Source organism: Lissotriton helveticus, chromosome 2_1 (genome assembly GCF_964261635.1).
Source record: "Lissotriton helveticus chromosome 2_1, aLisHel1.1, whole genome shotgun sequence".
Lineage (NCBI taxonomy): Eukaryota > Metazoa > Chordata > Amphibia > Caudata > Salamandridae > Lissotriton > Lissotriton helveticus.
Genome location: NC_136059.1, coordinates 973406976 through 973426541, shown reverse-complemented (window position 1 = coordinate 973426541; position 19566 = coordinate 973406976).

The following is a 19566-nucleotide window of genomic DNA, read 5'->3' as shown; positions in this document are numbered from 1 at the left end:
TTCACAGCTGCAATGGCTAAAGCGCTGGATAGCAGGCAGACAAAGAGTGAGATGAGAACTACCGACTACTATACCCCATCACCAAAACCTGATGAGAGTACTGCTGAGATTGAGACAACGCCAGGGGAATGACATTACTGAATTTCAGGTGCTGCAATGCAGCTGGAATAGATTCTTGCAAAAATCGAGAGTGAGGGGGCTTTACTCGCCCACTATAACGTTAACTATGGTGGAGATGCCAAATGGGGGGACTGGAGTGGTCTCATAGAGTGGATGGAAGCGAGAACCACAAAGTTGGCTGACCTGTGCCAAGAGCGGGCGCGCCTCCCATTTGACTAATTCAGGGATACTTTTGGCTTACCACAGGGTCACATCTTACTACATGGCGCAGTAACAACTGCGATTCGCTGACACTGGGAGGTTGGCCTTGCAGAACCCGAGACTCATAAGAGCTGTCTGTACATGGCTACAGCATCGGGCACCTGCAAGGTGGTCGCCTGTTTATACAGAGCAATACAGGGAGACATCTATAAGCCTTTCACTGCTGTAAGAGCTAGAAGGGAAGAAGAATTAGGAATCCCCAAACGGGAGGGAAACTGGGCGGTCATATTTGAAAGAATCCCCAAAGGATCACAAAACACCTGGCTCAAGTTAATACACTTTTATATATTGCATATTGCCTAGGGCATACCTCACACCCGGGAAACTCAGGAGACACTTCCATATAGCAGGGGCAGCATGTTCAACGTGTAGAGAAGAGGGTGTGAAGCTCCTACACATGATGTGGAGCTGCCCGTCACTTACAGAGTATTGGGGTAGGATTATGAGCACTGTGGCAGCTATAACATCCAAAGTAGTCTCCTGCACACTGGGGCACTGCCTCCTAAGTTGGTTCCCACATACCAACAAGAATAAAGCAATAAACAGATTCCAGGAATTGGCTTACATTCTAGAAAAATGCAAAAGAGTAGACACTACTAAGGGTGTGAGTGGTAATGACATTATGATATTTGATGGTACACTACTTTTACTTTAGGGGATGTGGCACTTCCACTTGGGACATATTGACGTACTATCAAGAAACAGGGTAACATGGACATGAATGTGGGAGGGGAAGAGTTGGGTGGGGGGGAGGGATTGTTTAGTGTTACACATGGGATTCTGATGTTTGGCAGAAATATGCTGATTGGCTTACTAGTAACCTTGTGGATTAAGCCTTGTTGTAATGCAAAACCCAATACAATCTGTTTTTTAAAACTGTTGTTTTATTGCCCAAGCCATTTTTTCCTAATTGTGTTATGAGTGAATGATTTCTAACAGGTTAACACTATAATAGCACCTTATATATTTTTTCTCATTGCAACAACATGGCTCAGTTTATTGCACAATATACCTTACATGCTGTTTAAATTGTCTCCAGCTACAGTTGATCAAATGATTTTATAATTTGGTTTAGCTCTTGAGCTTTTCTTTTTCTGTAGGGCATAATCTTGGATTTATGCATTGGGCTGCTCTAACTGTGAAATAGTAGGAGGAAAGTATGATTGGTAATGTTGCCAATATTCTCATACTTGTGGCCAATATAAGGAATTTTGAAATGTGTGTTACACGTGGTTCTTTTTAGTTGCTTTTAAGAGAAATTTTAAATCAAAACGGATCCAGAATTTTCAAGGAATTTTACTCCTAGTAATGTTGTTCTTAATGATTAAGTAATTTTATAATTACTTTATATTGAATTATAGTAATCTCAAATGATAGTATTATATTTTCAATTTTTGTTTCGCCAAATAAGCCTATTATCAAACATAAATAAGTTTGAAACCCAATACTGATCTTTAAAAAAAACACAATTTAAAGATATATTTAAGCCAATAGGATCATGGTTAGAATTTCTTTTGAATACAGATGAATGTTACTTATAGAACTAAAGAGTTAACACGAAGACTTCTTTGATACTTTTGTTGCAAAAAAACTCTTTTTGAGGTATAAACCTTTTTCAACTTAGGTGGTGTGAGACTAGTATCAGGCAAGATACTTTAGCTATATTTGCAGCCTGATGGCAATTCCGCTCACTTGGTGCATGTACATCTATCTGTTAAGTTTACACCCCACCATTTTGCAAATCTCACTGGGCACCATAGGAAAAAAATGAACTGATTTTTGTATTCAAATAAAAAAGTATATACAACGGTTTTTGGTTTATCTTTGACTTTAGTCTGAGAATAAGTTAGAGAAACTGGTGAAGTCTGGGAATATACAGCCTGATTCATGAAGCGAAATAGCTCCCGCAATGGCTGCGAAAATGCAATTGCGGGTGCAAAATATGGAATTGGCATTCAAGAACAAAATAGCGAATTCGCAAACACAGAATAGCGATTATAATAGCGATTACGCTATAATAGTCGCAGATTCCCGGTAGTCGAGCATTAGCGATACGGAAATAGCGACCAACCACGGAATCTGCGAAATGAAAGCGAAACGCAATATATTCTCTATCGGCATTCATGAAAAATATACAATAGCGAAAAACCCAAAAATCGCACTTTTGCGCGGCGCAAATTAAGGACAACTCAAAGCAGGTGGTAACCATAAAAGCCATGATGAAGTAAAATTTGAAAAACAGTTGGCCAATCACCAACAGGTCCAGGCCTGACCAATCACACATAAGGACATTCAGCAGCAGCATTAGGCGTTCCACAATGCCAGGAATGTACATGGTGGTGAGGCGGCGAAGGCTACAGCGAGCAGCACGGAGGAGACGCATGAGGCAGGAAAGGATTTACCGGCAGCGGGTCACCTTGCTGGGCCAAACCAGAGAACAGATATATGCTAAATACAGGCTGAATGGGGAAATGATCATCTGGCTGATACATGAACTTGACCCCCTCATGCAGCACCCAACAAGGCGAAACAATTCGGTGCCTACACATGTGCAGGTATTGTGCAGCCTGCACCTCCTGGCCTCCGGCAGTTTCCAGGGCATAGTAGCGGCTGCTGGGGGGATATCCCAGCCCACCATGTCACGTTGCCTCCACACTTTCGTTGACGCCATGCTCACCCAGCTCCACCGCCACATCACATTTCCCACGAGCCAACAGGAATTGGACCTGACAAAACTTCAATTTTACAATGTAGCCCATTTTCCCCATGTCCTCGGCTGCATAGACTGTACCCACGTCGCCATCTGCCCACCAGCTGCCACGGAGTATATGTATCGCAACAGGAAGTCCTACCACTCCCTCAACATACAGATGGTCTGCAATGCCAAGACCATCATCACTGACATTCTCGCCCAGTACCCAGGGAGTACCCATGACTCCTTTATCTTCAGGCACAGCGGACTCCACACACGACTGCTCAGGGGAGAGTTTGGGGAAGGACACCTACTTGGTAAGTACACTTTGTCGACAATGTCATATTGCAATGAAGTCACTGCGCTGCACAGGCAATCAACATCTGCTCCTCTCATTCAGGTGACAGTGGCTACGCCCTACGGGAATACCTCCTGACCCCTTACCTCAACCCTGCCACACCTCAGCAACGGCGCTACAATGTTGCGCACATCCGGACAAGGAACTGTATAGAAAGGACATTTGGCCTGCTCAAGAGCAGGTTCCGTATACTGCACAAGACAGGTGGGGCCATGTATTACAGTCCTGCTGCCTGCTGCCGCATTGTGGCTGTCTGTGCAATGCTTCATAACATTGCAACCAAGCGCCGGATACCTGTTGAGATCTCAGGCAGTGAATCAGAAGGGGACGACCGGCCACCTGCACATGCGCACCATGCACGCGGGGAGAACCCAGCTGAAGGCCACAGACGTCGCAACCACATCACACAGAACAATTTCTAGCCCACCCTCTTCCCCCACCCCACATATCACAATTGCATGCAAAATGTAATGATTACACAAGGCTAATGTGTGCCGCAAAATAAATATATTTGTTTCATTCACAAGAAAAAGGTAATCAGTACAACTATTTACAACTAACAGTATTCCTTCATACTGCATTGTGAAAGTACATGGCAGGCTTATAGTCAGCCTGTGCCAGTGTTTTTCTGACAGAGTCAAGTGCGCCTCCTGCTCGTTATGCCCAGGCGCCTCTGAGGCTCATCCTCTTCCGGGGCACCTGTACCAGGCGTTGCCCTGGTGCTGCGCCTAAGTGGCAGGACTAGTGTGGCAGATTGGCTGCTCACGCTGGAAGCCCCCTCACTGCCATCGTCACCCCCTACAGTGGCAGGTAGAGCAGGAGGGTGTAGTGCCGTTACCGCGGTGGTTAGGTGCTCCAGGACCCTGGTGATGTCCTCACAGCACTGAACTAGTTGGTGCTGCTGTGTGAGTGCAAAAAACAACAAGTGATGGACTGAATGTGGATCAATGTCACACACTCCCCCAGTCAAAAGATCTGGGCCCAAATCCATCGTTTTTTTGCACTCCACACCACCCTGGGTCAGATAATGGCTTTATGCAAATCAGCTCTGACCCTGTTGCCCCATGGGAACAGTCCAGTCCGAACTACAACAGCCATATCTTTCCCAGACCGGAATCAAGCATCCGAGGACCGGACCGGTTTCGAGGTAACACCTCTCTTCAGCCCGGCTAGCTTGACTCCAAGTGGTGTGGAGTGCCTGGGACCCACGTCTGGGCATCCCCAGCGCACTTAGGGCGGCAATTGCAAAAAACAACAAGTGATGGACTGAATGTGGATCAATGTCACACACTCCCCCAGTCAAAAGATCTGGGCCCAAATCCATCGTTTTTTTACACTCCACACCACCCTGGGTCAGATAATGGCTTTATGCAAATCAGCTCTGACCCTGTTGCCCCATGGGAACAGTCCAGTCCGAACTACAACAGCCATATCTTTCCCAGACCGGAATCAAGCATCCGAGGACCGGACCGGTTTCGAGGTAACACCTCTCTTCAGCCCGGCTAGCTTGACTCCAAGTGGTGTGGAGTGCCTGGGACCCACGTCTGGGCATCCCCAGCGCACTTAGGGCGGCAATTGCAAAAAACAACAAGTGATGGACTGAATGTGGATCAATGTCACACACTCCCCCAGTCAAATGATCTGGGCCCAAATCCATCGTTTTTTTGCACTCCACACCACCCTGGGTCAGATAATGGCTTTATGCAAATCAGCTCTGACCCTGTTGCCCCATGGGAACAGTCCAGTCCGAACTACAACAGCCATATCTTTCCCAGACCGGAATCAAGCATCCGAGGACCGGACCGGTTTCGAGGTAACACCTCTCTTCAGCCCGGCTAGCTTGACTCCAAGTGGTGTGGAGTGCCTGGGACCCACGTCTGGGCATCCCCAGCGCACTTAGGGCGGCAATTGCAAAAAACAATAAGTGATGGACTGAATGTGGATCAATGTCACACACTCCCCCAGTCAAAAGATCTGGGCCCAAATCCATCGTTTTTTTGCACTCCACACCACCCTGGGTCAGATAATGGCTTTATGCAAATCAGCTCTGACCCTGTTGCCCCATGGGAACAGTCCAGTCCGAACTACAACAGCCATATCTTTCCCAGACCGGAATCAAGCATCCGAGGACCGGACCGGTTTCGAGGTAACACCTCTCTTCAGCCCGGCTAGCTTGACTCCAAGTGGTGTGGAGTGCCTGGGACCCACGTCTGGGCATCCCCAGCGCACTTAGGGCGGCAATTGCAAAAAACAACAAGTGATGGACTGAATGTGGATCAATGTCACACACTCCCCCAGTCAAAAGATCTGGGCCCAAATCCATCGTTTTTTTGCACTCCACACCACCCTGGGTCAGATAATGGCTTTATGCAAATCAGCTCTGACCCTGTTGCCCCATGGGAACAGTCCAGTCCGAACTACAACAGCCATATCTTTCCCAGACCGGAATCAAGCATCCGAGGACCGGACCGGTTTCGAGGTAACACCTCTCTTCAGCCCGGCTAGCTTGACTCCAAGTGGTGTGGAGTGCCTGGGACCCACGTCTTGGCATCCCCAGCGCACTTAGGGCGGCAATTGCAAAATACAACAAGTGATGGACTGAATGTGGATCAATGTCACACACTCCCCCAGTCAAAAGATCTGGGCCCAAATCCATCGTTTTTTTGCACTCCACACCACCCTGGGTCAGATAATGGCTTTATGCAAATCAGCTCTGACCCTGTTGCCCCATGGGAACAGTCCAGTCCGAACTACAACAGCCATATCTTTCCCAGACCGGAATCAAGCATCCGAGGACCGGACCGGTTTCGAGGTAACACCTCTCTTCAGCCCGGCTAGCTTGACTCCAAGTGGTGTGGAGTGCCTGGGACCCATGTCTGGGCATCCCCAGCGCACTTAGGGCGGCAATTGCAAAAAACAACAAGTGATGGACTGAATGTGGATCAATGTCACACACTCCCCCAGTCAAAAGATCTGGGCCCAAATCCATCGTTTTTTTGCACTCCACACCACCCTGGGTCAGATAATGGCTTTATGCAAATCAGCTCTGACCCTGTTGCCCCATGGGAACAGTCCAGTCCGAACTACAACAGCCATATCTTTCCCAGACCGGAATCAAGCATCCGAGGACCGGACCGGTTTCGAGGTAACACCTCTCTTCAGCCCGGCTAGCTTGACTCCAAGTGGTGTGGAGTGCCTGGGACCCACGTCTGGGCATCCCCAGCGCACTTAGGGCGGCAATTGCAAAAAACAACAAGTGATGGACTGAATGTGGATCAATGTCACACACTCCCCCAGTCAAAAGATCTGGGCCCAAATCCATCGTTTTTTTGAGTGACCGGCGCGACAACTGTGAGGTGGCATTTGCAGCCACATAATTAGACCTGCTGTAGGAGGACAGCCGGCTCATGAGCTGGTGGTGGCGCCGGCTTGCTGCACTGCGCTGCTTGATCATCGCAGCAGTGTTTGCCTCCATGGCTGCAGTCATGCGGCCCATGGCCGCCGTCATGCGGTCCATGCGGTCTCCCACTCCCGCCACATTGCGCCCAATTTTGTGCAGCTGGAGCTGTATGGCACCTTGCTGCTGTGACTGGCGCTGATGGATCCTGGGCATGCGTCTCTCTACGCTCAAACAGGCATGGCGCTGTCCATTGCCCCTCCTGCTGATTGGAGCTGTGGTGTGACGGCGAGAACTCCCATGCCTGCTCTGCTGGCCTGTCACAGTGGCTGGCCGCTGTGTTGCCGCTGTCGCAGGCCCAGATGTCGTAGCACCAGCTGCAGGTGGTGTCACAGCAGGCGTTGCTGGTGCGGCAGGGACTGGAGGCACATTAGTGGGGTGCCTGGCTCTGGCTGCGGGTGGGACGGCAGATGCAGAGGCCACAACGGTGGGGGGCCTGGCTTTGGCTGCGGGTGGGACGGCAGATGCAGAGGCCAAAACGGTGGGGGGCCTGGCTTTGGCTGCGGGTGGGACGGCAGATGCAGAGGCCACAACGGTGGGGGGCCTGGCTTTGGCTGCGGCTGGAACGGCAGATGCAGGGGCCACAACGGTGGGGGGCCTGGCTGCTGGTGTTGTTGCAGCGGCAGGGGCTGGTGCCTGGGTTTCCGGTTGAGAATCCTCCTCCTGGGCCTCCTCATCTATCTGCAGCCTCTCGCTGTCACTGCTTTCTGCGCTACCTGTGAGGGTAAGTGGATACTCATTAGTTGCATGTGACTGTCAGACGTGCTGATGTTACATGCATGCTGGGTGACATTCCCTGGATGGCTGTGGATTTGCGTACTTTGGAACCTGTCTGGCTGCATTGTGGTACTACTACATTGTGGACATACTACATCTCCCACAATGCTTCAGGGCATTTCCTGATGCGCAACAAAGGCATGACTAAGGGCCATTATGTGAGCCTATTTGGTCAGGGACGGTCATAGGGGACAGGGTCGCAGTCGCATGCCACTTACCTTGGGTGTCTTGGGTGGGGCGGGAGGAGTCCAGAGGTGTGACGCCAACGCACGCCTCCCTCTCAAGGGTGTTCTCGACCTGGTCCTCCAAGGGTGTGTTGGGAGGGACTGTAGGTCCGCCACCTCCAGTGCCCGATGCCTCTCCAAGGCGCTCCGCCACCCTCTCCTTGGCACGACCTCGGAGGTCATACCATCGCTTCTTGAGCTCCTCCAATGACCTATCGGCCACACCCACGGAGTTCACACTGGAGGCTATTCCCAGCCAGATCCTCCGTTTGTCTTGCTCTGGGACCTTCCTGGAGTTGATCCCGAAGAGTCTGTCGTGGTTGGCCACCACCCCTTCTATCAGGTTCTCGAGCTCCTGCTCTGAGAACTTCAGCTTCCTCTTACGCCCTGCGCTGTTGCTGGGGCCAGGAACAGGTTCCTCAGACATGGCAGCAGTTTGGTAGTAAAGTCGCTATCACTAGTTTAGCTGCTGCTTTCCGACTTGCTCCCTCGAGGTTTGCCTCACTGTGGTGTTTGGGGGTGGGAACTGCCTGCTTCCTGGTTGTGATGTCATCACTGTGCTCGAAAAGCGACTTCCCGTTTTCCCGATCGCGCGAGATTGCGACTCGCATTCCCGATCGCACGAGATTGCGACTCGCATTCCCGATCGCACGAGATTGCGACTCGCATTCCCGATGCAGGTAGCCGGAAATAGCGATTATTCTGCGATTATAGTTAGTCGCTAACGGATTTAGCGCCCGCGTGCGAGTCGCTTTTTTTTCCCGTAATGTACATGAATTCTGATTTGCGAGTTCTCAATAGCGATTCGCATTTTATCGCTATTTGAGACTCGCAAATGCCGTTTTTCATGAATCAGGCTGATAGACCATGGCTGTTGGGGTGCAGAAAGCAGTTTTGTGAAGTCATCATGTGGATAAGGTGACATAGATTTTCAAAGTTAGAGGCTCCCAGGATGTTGTTAGTTCTTTTCTTCATGGTGTGCTTTTCAGTGTTTGCATCAAATTGGCCAGCCGAAGGACCCATGAATAGTGCCTGTTGACTCATGCACAGTGGCTGCTGAGGAGCAGGATCTTCACAGGGGGTTGATAGTCAGGGGCAGCAATATGTGGCAGGGTTAAGCTTTCCCTGAATATGTCACTTTAATATGTTGTGGGGGGGGTTGTAGAAGGTGGTGTTTGGACATGATTAGCTGATATAAAATCTGTGATTGCTCCTTTTCTTGCCAAGAATGAAGTGATTTGCCTTGTGCGACGGGGTAAGACAGGGTTGGACACAGTGAAGATGGTTGTGGTAATGTTAAAGTTCCTAGGCCAATGAGAAACCTCATTGTGGTAATGTGGATGGTCTTTAGCCTAATGGCGGTAGCAGGAGTGGAAGACAGGACACTACTGAATGCAGTAATGTTGATGAAATCTGTGAAGGTATTTGGTGGAAGGCCAGACAGACCACCAGGTGTATCACCGTGGATGTCTAAAGCGTCTGCTGGGCTGCTGCTTCCACTGAAGAAATGTGATGTTCCTTCTGCAAATGGATTTTACAACAGTGTTGACTCCGAACCTTGATGCCTTGGAATAGACCCTCCAAAAGAACAAAGGATTATAGGATGCATATTGCTTTTGAGCAGCCACCATGTCTACTGTGTGCAATTATGTCCTTTATTATCAAGAAAATGTAACAATTATATAATTATTTTTAAATGTGACAAATAATACATTTAAAACCCCCAGACAGCCTCGGAGTGAAGACACAGCTTGCATACGTCAATTTAAAACAGTGCTGTTTGTGTCTAATATTATTTCCTTACCATTGCCGACCAGAACTGAAGAATGTATTTGATGTATGTAAAATAAAGTTGTAGCGCTATGTATCCTCCTACAGAGACGGAATTCACAAAATGCGACAGACCATCTGTCCTAGCCTTATGCCACCAGTTCCAGAGGAAGATTCTCCAGCAAAGTCATGACAATTTGTTAGACTCTCCCTTGTGTACCTTATGTTTTTAATAGAATAGTCCAATATTCCAGGTCTGAAGCATAGAGCCCAGCATTCTAAAGTATAAATAAAAACCTTTGCTCACTCACGTATATATATTTCTATATTTTATGAATGTTGGCTTTGGGGACTGAACAAATGTAACCATGTGAATACTAGCTTTTCTAGCCCAAATGAGTCTACAACTGTGAAGGCTGTCTGTTGTTAAAATTGGACCACAAAGGAAAGTTAGTTATAGCCTACCAAATGTAAAGACATATTTACAGAGTACTTACCACAGTCAACTCAGTGCCCACAATGCCTTTAGTGTGGAATATGGCCAACACCTCCCCCTTCCCTGGATAGAGGCTAAGAGGCTTTGGAGATGCACAACCTGTCCCCATGGCATGTTAGCGGGACTGGGCATAGGAGGAACAGTCTCTGGCCCATAAGTCATTTCACCTTTGCGGATATCATTCAATGAGTGGTGTGCATTAGACACAGTTTTCACTGTGTCCACTGTCCTGGCCCCCATTCCCCTACACTGACTCATGCTTGTGCTGTGAACATGATCTCAAAACAACTGCGGTCTTACCCTCACAATTTCATTTAGAATTCCAGGGTTCTTGTTTTGCTGGTGTTTCTGTATCTTCACTATTCCTGGTGGTCTCCACTGTGTTCACCATTCCTGGGAAGGAGCTTTTTTTCCTTTGTCCTTTCTCTTCCTGATTTAGGGCTCTTTCTTGCAGGCATATGTTTTCTTGTGATTTCTGGCACAGACAACATTGTGCCTATTGTAATCGGTCAACCCGTCTTCTGGAAGTCCAGATTGGAGAAAAAACATAGTCCGGAGTGTCCAACTCTTGTCACCTTCACACTATACTGCTTGATGATACACCTGAATATGAGGATCCTGCTATCTTTGACTCCCATACATATGGGTGCCAGCTTAATTATCTTTTTGATTGAAAGGTGTATGGTCCCTGCATTAGTTCCCGGAAACCAGCTTTTCGTGCAGGATTCTCAGCTGTTCGGTGTCATCTGTAGCATCCTCCCCAGCCCAGGTATATGCAAATTATCACACCACACGCAGAGCATGGTATTGCACATCTTTATTCCTCATTGTGTAACCATTAACTGAACATTCTTCATCATAACCTCTATCACCCATGCACTTCTGTCACTGTTCTATAGAGTCCATCAGTGACCAAGAGTGTCCCGTCCTCTCTAACTTGCAAGCCACTATATCTCCCCTTTGTTAAAGAAAAAGTACAAATAATACATATATACATCACAACTTTTCAATAAGTCATTTTGGTGCTCAAATCAATTGCCCAGATCTTGTCATGTGAGTTTGCGGATACACAGGAGAAGTGTCCATGACTGTCAGTGGTGACAGAGACACTAGTACAGTTGTTGGGCTCTCCGGATTCTCAGGTGGATAAGTCTCACTTCTGACATCTGGAGCTGGCGAATGTCGAGGCAGATGCTTGAAATTCGAAGAATCTCGAGTAATGGACTTTCCAGGACGATGAGCAGTCACCATGTATCCTTTACTAGTCACAACCCTCAGTGGGTCAGCATCAAAAGGAGCATCAGACTTGAGTGTTTGTTTCTGCCTAACAATGACTTGGTCTCTTCTTTTGAGCACAGTGCTCTGAGCACAGCTGCGTCTCTCCACATAGGTCTTCATTTTGCTTTTGTGAGACGAATCAGTAGTGCAAAGTTTATCAATATCAACATATCTCTCAGTGGTCCACTGTGGCAATTTAGTTCCTATGGCACTCCCAAACATTAAGATGCATGGCTTCACCCATGGTAGAATGGGGAGTTGGCCTGTATGCACAAAGCATAGACTGAAGAACTGATTTGAGTTCAAGCTTTTCCAGCGCAGCAAGCTGAACAGTTTTCTTGAAGGTGCTCATAAATCTCTCAACAACACCATTCACCTGTGGCCAGAGAGGTGTGCTTTTCTGATGCTTGACATTTAGATGAGAGAGAAAGTCTTTACATTTCCAACTGTCAGATTTCACAATCAAAGGAACGCCCCAAGTTGCAAAAATACTTTCTAGGCTCTCCATCACTCTGTCATGAGTAGTTGAAGACAGATCTTCCACCAGAGGAAAACAGGAATATTCATCAACAATTACTAGTAGATGATGTCCACTGTAAAGGAGTCCATTGGAGTAAATTGCACTCTTCTCCCATGCATGCTTCGGAGATCGGACATGTTTAACTGATGAGGGATTATTTTGGATGACAAGCAGTTGCACAAAAAGACATGCCGGTAACACATTTTCAACTCTTTCATCTCCATCTTCACCACAGTATGTTAGGGGCTCCCCTCTTGCTGTTTTCTGGGGGATGGTGACAATTGTTTGCCCATTAAGCTTTAGGCCTTGTGCATGATTAGGACTCTGCCTTTTTCAATAGGGCTACCCCATCTTATGATTTTTGGTTCCTTAATGGCTACTTCCCTAATCCAAGATGGCTGTTATTGACCGAGTTGAAGATTAGTCACTTCCGGGTTTAAGGGGTGCATACGGTACATAAGTCAGTGCTGACTTCTAGTCTATACCTGTCAATGTCTTTACTTGGTGCGTGCTTCCACTGCTGATTAGTTCACTCCCCTTCCTTTGTGTGGATGTGTTTTTTCCTTTCTTTTCCTGTTCTTATGTAACTGCTTGCTACTTAAGAAGTTATTCTTGCATCCTTTCCAGAATGAACCAGTCTTCAGCTTGCACTTGCTCCAAGTTGCCCTCTGGTCTAAGGGCCAGATGTATCAAAGGGTTTTGCCCATTCTGTGTCTATGGGGAAATGTGTTGATACATATGTTCAAGTTCAAGTTCAGGAATTTGTATAGCGCACTACTCACCCAGAGGGTCTCAAGGCGCTTGGGGGAGGGGGGCATTATTTATCGAATAGCCAGGTTTTAAGTTCCTTCCTGAAGGAAATGTGGTTCTAGGTAAGGCGGAGGTGATTGGGGAGAGAATTCCAGGTTTTGGCCGCCAAGTAGGAGAAGGATCTTCCTCCCATGGTGGATTTGTGGATGCGCGGAACTGCGGCGAGGGCTTGATTGGAGGATCTTAGTTGGCGGGTCGGTGTCTAGAAGGACAGTCGTGTGTGGAGGCATTCGGGTCCTAGTTTGTAGAGGGCCTTGTGTGCGTGGGTGAGGAGACGGAACGTTATTCTCTTGTTGACGGGAAGCCAGTGAAGGTCTTTCAGGTGACCGGTAATGTGAGCTTGGCGCGGGATGTCCAATATGAGTCTGGCTGATGCGTTTTGGATGCGTTGGAGTTTTTTCTGTAATTTGGATGTGGTTCCGGCGTAGAGGGTGTTTCCATAGTCCAGTCGGCTGGTGACCAGTGCGTGGGTGACCGTCTTTCTTGTTTCGGTGGGGATCCAGCGAAAGATTTTTTTGAGCATACGAAGTACGTTGAAGCAAGAGGATGAGACGGCGTTGACTTGTCTGGTCATCGAGAGGGAGGAGTCTAGGATGAAACCTAGGTTACGTGCGTGGTCTGTGGGTATGGGTGCCGTGCCCAGGGCCGATGGCCACCATGAGTCGTCCCAGGCAGAGGGGGATGATCCTAGGATGAGGACTTCCGTTTTGTCTGAGTTGAGTTTTAGGCGGCTGTTTTTCATCCATTCGGCTACTTCTTTCATGCCTTCATGAAGATTGGTTTTGGCGGTGTTGGGGTCTTTGGTAAGGGAGAGGATCAACTGGGTGTCGTCAGCGTAAGAGATGATGTTAAGGTTGTGTTGTCACGCGATGGATGCGAGGGGGCTCATGTAAACGTTGAAGAGGGTGGGACTGAGTGATGATCCTTGTGGTACTCCGCAGATGACTTCGGTGGCCTTTGATATGAATGGGGGGAGTCGGACTCTTTGGGTTCTTCCGGCGAGGAACGATATGATCCAGTCCAAGGCTTTTCCTTGTATGCCAATGTTGCTGAGGCATTGTGTGAGGGTGCTATGACAGACTGTGTTGAAGGCGGCGGAAAGGTCGAGTAGGATGAGGGCAACTGTTTCTCCGTTGTCCAGTAGTGTTCGGATGTCGTCTGTCGCTGCAATAAGGGCGGTTTCGGTGCTGTGTTTGGCACGAAAGCCGGACTGTGAGGAGTCGAGGGAGTTGTTGGATTCAAAGAAGGCGGCGAGCTGTCTATTGACGGCTTTCTCAATGACTTTGGCAGGGAATGGGAGGAGGGAGATAGGGCGGAAATTCTTAAGTTCAGAGGGGTCCGCTGTGGGTTTCTTCAAGAGGGCGTTGAGTTCGGCGTGTTTCCAGCTTTCTGGAAAGGTAGCGGAGTTGAAGGAGCAGTTGATGACATCACGGAGATAGGGTGCGATGATGGAGTCTGCTTTGTTGAAGATGTGGTGGGGGCAGGGGTCGGTTGGCGAGCCTGAATGGATGGAGTTCATTAGGCGGATGGTGTCTTCAGTGGTGATTGGGTTCCAGGCGTTAAGGATGTTAGATGGCGGTTTAGGTTCGGAGGTGGGTGGAGTGGACTGTTCTATGGGAATGTTCTCAAAGCTGTTATGTATGTCGGCGATTTTGTTGTAGAAGAAGGAGGATAACGAGTCGCAGAGTTCTTGGGAGGGAGTAATGTCGTTTGAGGCTGGTAAATTCTTTGACGATGTTGAATAGCTCCTTGCTGTTTTGGGCGTTGTTGTCGAGTCGATCCTTGAATGCTGATTTCTTGGTGGATCGGATCAATTGGTGGTGTTTGCGGGTGGCTGTCTTGAAGGTGGTCAGGTTGTCAGTGGTTGGGTTTTTTCTCCATGTTTTCTCGAGAGTACGGCATAGTTTCTTGGATTTCTTAAGGTCCTCGTTGAACCAGGGGGTCTTTATGCTACCCTGTTTGGTTTGGTGGTTTTTCAAGGGTGCTAGTTCGTTAGCGCTGTGAGTGATCCATTTTTTGAGTTTGGTGGCCGCTTGATTTGGGTCCGATGGGGGGGCGGGAGGGTATTGTTTGAGCGATGTGAGGAGTTGGTCGGTGGTGATTTTGTTCCAGTTTCTTCGTGGAATAGGTTGTGGGGAGTTGTGGGTCGAGGTAGTTTTGTAGCTGAAGTGAACACAGCTGTGGTCCGTCCAATGGAGAGCTGTGGTGTGATCGAAGGAGATGTGCTTGCTGGAGGTGAAGATTGGGTCGAGGGTATGTCCGGCTATATGGGTGGGGGTGTCAACAAGTTGTTTGAGTCCGAGATTGGCCAGGTTGTCCAGAAGGGTGGTGGTGTTGCTGTCGTTTTTCTTTTCCAGGTGGAAGTTGAGGTCTCCCAGTAGAATGTAGTTCTCGGAGGCGAGGGCATGTGGGCTGATGAAGTCAGTGAGGTCTTCGCTGAATTGTTTACGGGTTCCTGGTGGTCTGTAGATGAGGGTGCCTCTAAGTGTGGTTCTGTGGTCGGTGTGGATCTGAAAGTGGAGGTGTTCGGCGGTTGTAAGGTTATCGTCGAGGCTGGTCGTGATTCTGAAGGTGTTCTTATGGACGATGGCGATGCCTCCTCCTGTTTGGTTGGTGCGGTCTTTACGGATGATCTTGAAAGTGTCCGGGATGGCTATGGCTATGTCGGGCGCTGAAGAGGCGTTCATCCAAGTTTCTGTAAGGAAGGCGATGTCCGGTGAAGCAGTGTCGAGTAGGTCCCAGAGTTCAGTGGCGTGTCTGTGGATCGAGCGGGTGTTTAGCAGGATGCACTTCAGGTGGTTAGGGTCGGAGCTGTGTTTGGAGTTAGAGAAATTGGTGGGGGTCTTAGTGCAGGTGAAATCGCAGGAGTGGCAGGTGAAGGGTCCATGGGTGTGTCCTGGGGCAGCGTCGTAGCATTGTGATGTGCGTCCGGGGTTAAGGGTTAGGAGGGTGGCGGTGTCATAAGTTATGCGGGTGGAGTGGGGTTTGAGTGGACCAGGGGGTCTGGCGCTGGGCGCGGTCCTGGCGCTGACGGGCGCAGACGGGCTTACCTTTGGCCTGGGGCGCGATCGCTGCGCATAAATGCATCTGTCATATGTAGATAGTGGAGGGGGAGGGGCGAGGGAGGCTCAGCTGGGAGGCGGGGCGGGCTGTAGAGGACGGGCTTCCAGGCACAATAACAACAAAAATGGCAGCGAAAACGAAAGTAGACACAGGCACAAAGACAAATAAGATATTGACACAATGTGTGCAAAAGCGCAACAATGAACGATTTCCTAATCAGGTAGAGCAATATCACACAAATAGCATTTCAACAGCGTAGAATTTAAGTACAGTGCTAAAGTCGGCAAAACGTGCAGAAATTCAGTTTTAATCTATGCAAAGCTGATCGCGCTACAGCGATTATGAGGACAGGGGCTAGCAGATTTGAAAGGCAGCAGGTCTGGGTAGGATCGCAGCACAACGATACCAAGCAGAGCATCGAGCGTGGGGGAGCAACCGCTACCAACAGCGTCGGGATGGTCACAGCGCTTCCGAGTACGGGAGCGGGCTATGGAGTCAGTGGGAGGGAGGCTCAGCTGGGAGGCGGGGCGGGCTGTAGAGGACGGGCTTCCAGGCACAATAACAACAAAAATGGCAGCGAAAACGAAAGTAGACACAGGCACAAAGACAAATGAGATATTGACACAATGTGTGCAAAAGCGCAACAGTGAACGATTTCCTAATCAGGTAGAGCAATATCACACAAATAGCGTTTCAACAGCGTAGAATTTAAGTACAGTGCTAAAGTCGGCAAAACGCGCAGAAATTCAGTTTTAATCTATGCAATGCTGATCGCGCTACAGCGATTATGAGGACAGGGGCTAGCAGATTTGAAAGGCAGCAGGTCTGGGTAGGATCGCAGCACAACGATACCAAGCAGAGCATCGAGCGTGGGGGAGCAACCGCTACCAACAGCGTCGGGACGGTCCTATATGGCCCTTACTGTGGTAACTGTATCTGCCTTTGGATTACCTCTAACACTGTTAAGTGTTTATTGGGATATTAATGAATTCCTTAATTTGCAGTAAGTGGTATGCTCCTGACTTATTTACCCTAGCTGCTGGACCACCGTTGTTTCCTCTGCCTACCCTAACCCTGTTTCCCCTGTGTTCCATTATTTTACATCCTCAGCTTCTGCTGTACAAACAGGGATGAGGACATTAGGAGGCTTGTGGATTATCACTGTAGTCCTCTGCTCTGTGCATGACGGTACACCATTGTTATATTCACTGATTTCTCAGCACTAAACAGAGGGCCTCAAGTAAAATAACATTGCTGGAGTCTCTGGCAGGTTTGACATAATCTTCAGAACAGCCCCGCCACAGGAAATAGCCCTCATGAATTGTGAACATGTAATCATGCAACCTGCAAGGTGCAGTCTTAACATTAGCTCATGATGGCTACCTTACCAAGAGAAAACAAGCAAGGGTAAACTGAATTGGGTTCACGTGCATGACCATCTGAATTTCACAACTTCTTCTTTTCTTATTCATTACATTGCATGGCCATGTCTTGGCTGTTACCCTATCTACATCTTTTTAAATGCCAAAAAACATTCATGCGAAGTTTTGCCCCCAAAATTGCACTTTATCGGGCCTGCCACAGTAAAAGATTATTGGTTACAATGAATAAACGTCTACCTCTAGATTGAAACTATTTATCTCAATTTCCTAAAATTCAGTTTGACAGCAGTGAACTATCCCTCTCTAACCAAGTTGCCCTCAGTAAACTCAGGCCTTGGCCACATGTCGAGAGGAGCAGTAGTCTCGATTTTCAGTTGCACTGGGTGCGAATCAGCACCTGGTGTCTCCTTCATTATTCTGTGTTGAAAGGAGGAGGAATATGTGAGCAGAACACAGTCGAAATCGTAAACACCTATCTGAACGGGCCCATTAAATCCAGATCCCAAATGTTATTCACCATTCCAGTCAGAAAACTTAGAAGGGCGTTGGGGATCCCTGCCCCATTAACACTGCATGGGCGCCCGCAGGGGAGGGCAGGGGGGTGGGGACTTGCCCCCCCTCGGCTCACCGGTCTGTCACTATTGACAGACCCCACAGTGGTGTTTGTCTGCAGGGCCGAGTTAAAGGCAGAGTGGAGCTGCAGGGGCCCTAGGAAGGGGTGAAAAACATCAAAGCTTCATTAGCAAAAGGTCTTTAAAAGACCTGTGAAGTACCTAGGTGCGGCTGTGTGTGTGCCTGGGAACGGTCTCATCCCGGGCTGCCACACACAATCGAAGCTCTGTTATAGAGTGTTTGTACTGTTAGGAGTTTCTCCCACTGCTCCTCCATCCTCTCTCACTTCTCCACAATCTTCTCCCACAGCTCCACACTCGTTGCACCGTCTTGAACTTTAGAATTAGAAATAGTGCAGCAAAAGGGATTGATAAGGTTTTAGAATACTGTTCGTGTCATTAGCAATGCTGTTCCCTATGAGCATCCATCCCCCATTCCATACTAACGAAGGCAGAAGACCCGTCACCGAATTACACAATTCGCCCAGAGATGCAATGGATGTGTCTGCCTGTTTTTTGCTCCATAAGCACTAGTATTACAGAAGGGTCTGCAATGAGATGGATTAAAACGTTTACGCCTTGAGCTCCAAAGGGGCAGTCCCTCATGTTCATTGCAGCATCGAGTGTAGCCCCTGGACCACTGTCTGTACTCACTGTCGCCTGACATGATTCCCGAAGGGAAAGCTGTCCCACAGAGACAACTTTTCTTTTCTGAATCATGTACCAACTGCAGCTCAGTGTTGGTATCAGATCAATGGTTTGCGATTGCCATTGCGTTTGAAAACCATTGATACATGTCATTGTAAATTGCAATTTGAAGATAGCACCCTTTTCACTGCCCCTCCAAATTCCAATATGGAGTAAGATGCAGAACCCCTTTTGTCAATCAGTAAGGTTATACACAACTCTAAAAAGGGGTTTTGCAGTAGCAACCACTGTGATGCTGCAAATTGTAAGCTTTATGACCACAAAATCCTTTTGTGTATGCGGGCCCTAGTTATTTAGATAAAGCAGGAAGTGCAGTGAAAGGAATGACGCTACAAATGAGTAATGCTCTGGAAATGCTAGGATCTCTACCTCTCTCTCTACCTCACTCTATCTCTCTCTCTCTCTACCTCTACCTCTCTCTCTCTACCTCTCTTTCTCTCTACCTCTACCTCTCTACCTCTACCTCTCTCTCTACCTCTCTCTCTCTACCTCTCTCTCTCTATCTCTCTCGCTCTCTACCTCTCTCTCTCTCTCTCTCTCTCTACCTCTCTCTCTCTACCTCTCTCTCTACCTCTACCTCTCTACCTCTACCTCTCTACCTCTACCTCTCTCTCTCCCTCTCTCTCTCTACCCCTCTCTCTCTACCTCTCTCTCTACCTCTCTCTCTACCTCTCTCTCTCTACCTCTCTCTCTCTCCCTCTCTCTCTCTACCCCTCTCTCTCTACCTCTCTCTCTACCTCTCTCGCTACCCCTCTCTCTACCTCTCTCTCTCTACCTCTCTCTCTCTACCTCTCTCTCTCTACCTCTCTCTACCTGTCTCTACCTCGCTCTCTACCTCTCTCTCTCTACCTCTCTCTCTACCTCTCTCTCTCTACCTCTCTCTCTACCTCTCTCTCTACCTCTCTCTACCTCTCTACCTCTCTCTCTCTCTCTCTCTCTCTCTACCTCTCTCACTACCTCTCTCTCTACCTCTCTCTCTCTACCTCTCTCTACCTCTCTCTATCTCTCTATCTCTCTCCATCTCTCTCTCTACCTCTCT